The sequence below is a fragment of the Manis javanica genome, chromosome 11 (genome assembly GCF_040802235.1).
Source record: "Manis javanica isolate MJ-LG chromosome 11, MJ_LKY, whole genome shotgun sequence".
Taxonomy (NCBI): domain Eukaryota; kingdom Metazoa; phylum Chordata; class Mammalia; order Pholidota; family Manidae; genus Manis; species Manis javanica.
Window position 1 is genome coordinate 22,431,830 of NC_133166.1, and position 7,780 is coordinate 22,439,609.

Below are 7,780 nucleotides of genomic sequence, written 5' to 3' on the forward strand. Positions count from 1 at the left end.
ATTGATCCATTTTGAGCTTACTTTTGTGTATGGGTTACACAATAATCCAGTTTCATTTTTCTTGCATGTAGTTGTCCAGTTTTGCCAACACCAGCTGTTGAAGAGGCTGTCATTTCCCCATTGTATAGCCATAGCTCCTTTATCATATATTAATTGACCATATATGATTAGGTTTATATCTGGGCTCTCTAGTCTGTTCCATTGGTCCGTGGGTCTGTTCTTGTGCCAGTACCAAATTGTTTTGATTACTGTGGCTTTGTAGGAGAGCTTGAAGTTGGGGAGTATAATCCCCCCTGCTTTATTCTTCCTTCTCAGGATTGCTTTGGCTATTTGGGGTCTTTTGTGGTTTCATATGAATTTTAGAACTATTTGCTCTAGTTCATTGAAGAATGCTGTTGGCATTTTGATAGGGATTCATAGTGGATTGCTTTAGGCAGGATGGCCATTTTGATGATATTAATTCTTCCTATCTGTGAGCACAGGATATGTTCCCATTTATTGGTATCTTCTTTAATTTCTCTCATGAGTGTCTTGTAGTTTTCAGAGTATAGGTCTTTCACTTCCTTGGTTAGGTTTATTCCTAGGTATTTTATTCTTTTTGATACAATTGTAAATGGAATTGTTTTCCTGATTTCTCTTTCTGCTAGTTCATTGTTAGTACATAGGAATGCAACAGATTTCTGGGTATTAATTTTGTATCCTGTACCTTTGCTGAATTGGGTTATTAGTTCTAGTAGTTTTGAGGTAGAGTCTTAGGGTTTTATATGTACAATATCATGTCATCTGCAAAGAGTGACAGTTTCACTTCTTCCTTACCAATCTGGATCCTTTTATTTATTTGTGTTGTCTGATTGCCATGGCTAGGACCTCCAGAACTATGTTGAATAAAACTGGGGAGAGTGGGCATCCCTGCCTTGTTCCTGATCTTAAAGGAAAAGCTTTTAGCTTCTTGCTGTTAAGTATAATGTTGGCTGTGAGTTTGTCTTAAATGGCCTTTATTATGTTGAGGTACTTACCCTCTATACCCATTTTGTTGAGAGTTTTTATCATGAATGGATGTTGAATTTTGTCGAATGCTTTTTCAGCATCTATGGAGATGATCATGTGGTTTTTGTCCTTCTTTTTGTTGATGTGGTGGATGATGTTGATAGATTTTTTAATGTTGGACCATTCTTGCATCCCTGGAATAAATCCTACTTGATCAGAATGGATGATCTTTTTGATTTATTTTTGTATTCGGTTTGCTAATATTTTGTTGAGTATTTTTGCATCTATGTTCATCAGGGATATTGGTCTGTAATTTTCTTTTTTTGTGGTGTCTTGTCCTGGTTTTAGTATTAGAGTGATGCTGGCCTTGTAGAATGAGTTTGGGAGTATTCCCTCCTCTTCTATTTTTCGGAAAATTTTAAGGATGATGGGTATTAGGTCTTCACTAAATGTCTGATAAAATTCAGCAGTGAAACTATCTGGCCCGAGGGTTTTGTTCTTAGGTAGTTTTTTAATTACCAGTTCAATTTCCTTGCTGGTAATTAGTCTATTCAGATTTTCTGTTTCTTCCTGGGTCAGCCTTGGAAGATTGTATTTTTCTAGATAGTTTTCCATTTCTTGTATGTTATCCAGTTTGTTAGCATATAATTTTTCATAGTATTCTCTCATAATTCTTTGTATTTTTTTGGTGTCAGTAGTGATTTTTCCTTTCTCATTTCTGATTCTGTTTATGTGTGTAGACTCTCTCTTTTTCTTGACAAGTCTGGCTAGGGGGTTATCTATTTTGTTTATTTTCTCGAAGAACCAGCTCCTGCTTTCATTGATTCTTTTTATTGTTTTATTTTTCTTGATTTTATTTATTTATGCTCTAATCTTTATTATGTCCCTCCTTCTACTGACTTTGGGCCTCATTTGTTCTTCTTTTTCTAGTTTCGTTAATTGTAAGTTTAGACTGTTCATATGGGATTGTTCTTCTTTCCTGAGGTAGGCCTGTATTGCAATATACTACCCTCTTAGCACAGCCTTTGCTGCATCCCACAAATTTTGCAGTGTAGAATTATTGTTATCAATTGTCTCCATATATTGCTTGATCTCTTATTTTTATTTGGTCATTGATCCATTGGTTATTTAGGAGCATGTTATTAAGCCTCCACATGTTTGTGGGCTTTTTCATTTTCTTTGTGTTATTTATTTCTAGTTTCATACCTTTGTGGTCTGAGAAGCTGGTTGGTACAATTTCAATCTTTTTGAATTTACTAAGGCTCTTTTTTGTGGCCTAGTATATGATCTATTCTTGAAAATGTTCCATGTGCACTTGAGAAGAATGTGTATCCTGTTGCTTTTGGATGGAGTGTTCTGTAGATGTCCATTAGGTCCATCTGTTCTAATATGTTGTCCAGTGCCTCTGTCTCCTTACTTATTTTCTGTCTCGTTGATCTGTTCTTTGGAGTGAGTGGTGTGTTGGAGTCTCCTAAAATGAATTCATTGCATTGACTGCACAGTTTTTATTTCCAGTAAAAACCTGATGAAAGGAGAAAGGAGGTGGTTGACACAGGGGAACTGGAATAGGAGATGAGAGAAGGTGGGGAAACAGAATATTCCTGCTCATCAGCTGCCCTGAGAAACTGGGTATCACCACATTGACATGGGGCCATCTGAGGTTCAGGGAGTCAGCAAAGCTCCTTTAGGATTCAGGGACAATTACATAATAGGATTCAATGTTAGACTTTCTAATGGGATTTTACTTCTCCACTTGGAATACTTACAAGTATAGAACTTGGCTCTTCACTCCCACTCTCAACTCTTCCCTCACCTTCCCCTAAATTCTCATTTTCATAAGAGGATTTAGCTTCCTTTAGAGTCTAGTTTCTCATTTATAGACTCCACAAATTCTCCAATTTGCAGCTGCCAGATATCTGGTTCCTTGGGAGCTCTGACTCTTTAAAACCTTGAGGAAAAACACATTTCACTTTCAAAATGAATTTGATGATCATTTTCGCTTATCTGATTCCCCACATCTTGCTTGTTGCTGTCTTTCCTAAACCTCCAATGCCTTTACCTTAGTTTTGCTAATGAGTATGCTAATGAATATGCATTTTGGTATATTTCAGGGACATAGTATCCATTCCCTTCATTCAGCCAGACATTTGAATCCTGTTCCCACCACGCCTTCTGCCTTTTCTGTGCCTTGACCTCATAACTCTTACCAAGTGCCTCACCTGAGCTTCATAGATGTGCATGTGGTCAAACACATTTTAATATGCAAGTCTTCTCTATGTCCTTCCTTCCATGTGTGTTTTTATCAAAGCACATGTTCTAAGCAAGAGTGACACTTGAGGGTTCCTCCAGTCTCAGGGATATTTTTTGGATATTTACCTCCTCCACCTAAGTTCTTTTCACCTCAGGTCAGAAGGTTGAGTCCATCACACTCCTTAGTTTGTGTCATCATTTGTTCACTCAAAATTTCTCCCTTTTATTATTGATTTCCTTTGATTCCCATTCTTCACTCCCATCCTTCTAAGTAGACAACCACTCTAACATGTTTGATGTGTATCCTTTTATTCATATGTTCCTTGTCAATGTATTATATTAACATACATATATTTTTTCACTTCTGTAAATGGCCTTATGCTATAGCTACTTCTTTTTTATGAAGTACTGTGTTTCTAATACCTACTACATGTTGCTAGATGTACATCTAGTTTGTTGTTCTGGCTGATATACAGCGTTCCATTGGGAACATCCCCCACATTATACCTATTCAATCCTCCAGTGATGGGAAAGTAGTGATGGGTAACTCCAACTCACCAGTTCCTTAACAAAAAACTTGCAATGAGCACCCTCATACATCTCCCCTTTGGTTGTGTGTGAGAATATCCCTTGGCTGTAGGTTCAGGAGGGAAATCATGGGCTGGTAAGAAACATATAATCTTACTTTTACTTAGTACTGCCAGGTTGGGGTCCAGAATGGCTGCACCAGTCTGTTCTACCACTGGCAGTGTTTGAGTGTTCTTATATTCCTATGTCCCCAAAAACACTTAGCATTAATTAGCTTTCTAATTTTTGCTAGTATGAAGGGTGAAAAGTGATGTAATTCAATTTTAATTATACAGTTACACAATGGAAATGCTGCAGATGGAGCCTTGGGTTCTCAGTGACTCAGACCTCTCCACGTCTCACACCTACTCACTTGTTAATCCCATCAATTAATGACTGAACTTCTTCCGAACCCATTCCCTCTTTTTCTTTGCCATGTTCTGGGAAAAAAAATTTTTTCTCACAATTGCAATTGCTCCCAATTTTGTTTTTCAGTGTCCAGATCCCACCCTATAATTACATCTATATCTGCTACCAAACTAATATTCCAGAAGCACAGCCCTTGGAGGTGTGAATGAGGTTGTCATGTGAATAATGGTGAGGATTTTTACCTTAAAACTCTGATTCAAGGGTTAGCAAAGATTTTCTTTCTAGCAGGGATCTCTAAACATAATGAAATATCAATCAATTAAAGATAATATTCCTATATAAATCCATAGGGGACTATCTGAAAGGTGATTATCACACCCTGGTGGAAAGAAAACTGGAAATCAGGAAGAATTTAGAATATCTGAGGTTGGAATCCACTCCTTCGAGTCAAAGAATTGTGTATAACACCCTCTGATCATTAGCAGGTGTCTCCTTCCTTTTGTATTTCTAAACTTTGCTTCATCATGTTAGTTAGGATTCTTTAATTACAAGTTATGAAAGCCAATTTGAGTTAATTAAGCCAAAAAAGAATTGAGGAACAGAAAAGAGGAGGTTTATTGTTTAAAAATACAAATGCATCTCACAGAACCCAAGAGGGAAGTGCAGTCAGACATCAGGAGGGGAATTTGAAAGCTGCAGGTATAAACTCTACATGATCTCGCCATTCATTTCTCAGCAGTGTAGCTTTCTCTGTTTCTCAGACTACACAGCAGACTATCTATCACTGCCCCACAGATCCCAGATTTAATGCTACCGACGCCATGGCCCACAGCGACAAATTAATTCTCTTTAGGCCTGAGGATTATCTCACTTTGCCAAATGCCTTGAATTTCTGTCACCCAAGAGGCCTGATAAGACAGACATAAGTAGCAGAAAGGAAGTGTTGCCAGTGGCAGACTTAAAGATTTGGGGACTGCTGGGCAGAGGTAGGGGCCAACGGTACTTAGTCTAAGGGTTGTTCGATCACAAGAAAACAGTATCCAGACCGAGGCCGGCCATATCCAGAGAACCTGGATGCTGAAATTATGTGTAACTGGATTGTCACCCACTAATGAGTTTGAGGTAGTGTTTGGATTATGTCCATGGGGGCATTTGGGATTGTGTATCTGAGAAGACAGGCATGTATGCTGAGCAGCTAAGGGGTAGGCTGGGTGAAATGATTGTTTCTGTTTCTGGCATTCCTCAACTGAGAATATTTGATGGGTCAGAGCTTGAAGTGGCATGTATGGCTCCTGCCCCAGTTTGTGTGACCACACCCAGCCTCAAGGAGCTGGAAGGTGTACTGCAGGTGTGTCCCCAGGAAGAGGTGGAAAGGTGTTAGTGGACATTGACCATTCTCTGCCACTAAGTCCTTCCATTTCTACAAATGGAAGTATTTCTGCAAAACACTTTAAATTCCCAAGTGCCTGCTCTGTTCTCCCCTTTTCTCTGCATCCTTTCCACTCATCTGCATAGCAGAGTGCAGGCAGAGAGGCAGAGCCTGGGCATGTGAAGTCCATGAATCATTCTGCACAGCAGGGGTCGGGGGTGGGAGGTACTGCCTTGTTGCTGCAGAAAGAGAAAAAAAGAAAAATAGAGAAATAAAGAACTATATGGTGCTTATTCCCCAACTAGGTTAAGGAATCTCTCCTTTCAGCCTATTAAATAATTAGATTTCTAGGGTCAGAAATTGAGAGGAAGTTTCCGTATCTAAACTTGAAGCACCAAATACCTACTTTATCTCAATCTCAAAGGGGTGGGTGAGAGGAAGAGGTAAAAGTTCAGAAGAAATGTCATTCGACTCACAGTCCAGAGCATGTGACCTTGTCTTCCTCCAGAGGCCTGCCTGTGAGTCCCCATCAGCTATTTTGGAGTTGATGTCTAGAGGCTGTTTATCTGTGAGTCAAAACTATATAAAATGTGATGGGGAGAAGTAAAGGAGAAGACTTCAAGACTTTATAATTGAATCCACATATTTAAAGTAATTTTAAAAAAGAAAAGAATGTAAATATGTAAATGTCAACCATAACCTTAGCACCCCAACTGGTATTTTTATTTCCTTGTGTCCCTTTTTAGTCTTTGTTCCCATATATAAATACACTCACATGGCTTTTACATATTCATCATTTAAAAAACTAGATTATAACTACTGTGACAGCTACAAGGAGCCTAAGAAAACATGGCAACAATGTATTGTGGTGTTCTGCATGGGGATTTGAAACAGAAAAAGGACATCAAGCAAAAACTTAAGGAAATCTGAATAACATATTGCTTTTAGTTAATAATAAGGTATCAGTATTGACTCATTAATTGTGACAAATATACCATACTGATGGAGGATATCAATCATATGGGAAACTGGGTGTGGGAACTCTCTCTACTGTCTTCTCAGTTCTTCTGTAAATATAAAACTTCTAAAAAGTAAGGTCTAAAAGTCTATTTTTAAAAAGAGTACATTATTCTATCCAGTAATTGTTTTTCTAGTGTTAGACATTCATGCTGTTTCTGGTTTTCCACTGTTATAAATAATGTTCTGTAAACATCCTGTACAGTGACCTTTTAAATGAATTCAGAACCAGAAGAGTCAGCTTCAGATAGCTCTGAAAAGTAGGTAAACTCTTCTTTTTCCAAACATTCAACAACAGGTTTACCCTATTTTTCAGCCTGTTAGACCCCCATCTCCCTATAGCTTACAGTACTTAATGCTACCTGCATAGTGAGTGTGTTCTATTCTCTAGAACGCATCCTGATCTGAGCAAAAGGCACTTAAAGAGTTCTAGCCAATACTCACTGATCCAGCAAACCTCTATCAAGCAAACACCCATAAAGTGACAGGTAACTGTGGTTAAGTACCAGGAGCTCTCTGGGGCAAACATCCATTTTACTTAAGGTAAGAATATTTCATGAAGTTTTGTTTGTGGTCCTCTTAACTTAAGGGTTTGCATTATAAAAGGTGAAGTCAGTTTCATCCTATGTATGGAAATCTTCTCTTAAGATAGTTTTCCTCTTCCTTAATGTAGAGGCAATTGTCCAGAATCTAAATAATGAGTATGTTTTGGCTCAGAATGTTTCAAGAATGAAAAGTTGTTTCATAGTGGTCACCATGATACAGTCAGAAGTATATTCTCATTTATTACACTGTGTCTCTAAGCAAAATTAAATCGAGACAAATGAGTATCAGATCACAGCTAAATCGTCAGAGAAATAAGCCTGTGAATGGTAAGTTTGCCTCTAATGATGGGAAAGCTTTGGGAAAGAGAGTGCAGTGAGAGGTAAAATCAACTGGAATGTTTAGAAATTGGTGGGGTGGGACAGAGAGCGGTATGGAGTGGAAGACAGAGGATCCTGTAAAATATCTGGGCTCTGGTCACATTCTCAGGTCAATGTGATTTACGCTGCATTCACTCCACTAGGAAAATCCTTTCATCTCAACCATTTTCTATGGTTTCCCCAGACAGGAAAAATGGATGCCTACAGAGCTGAGCCATGGCCCAGAAGAACCCTTACCAACATGTCCATGGTGAGTCACATCTATCCCTGAAGGGATGCACATACAGGGTTCTCTTCT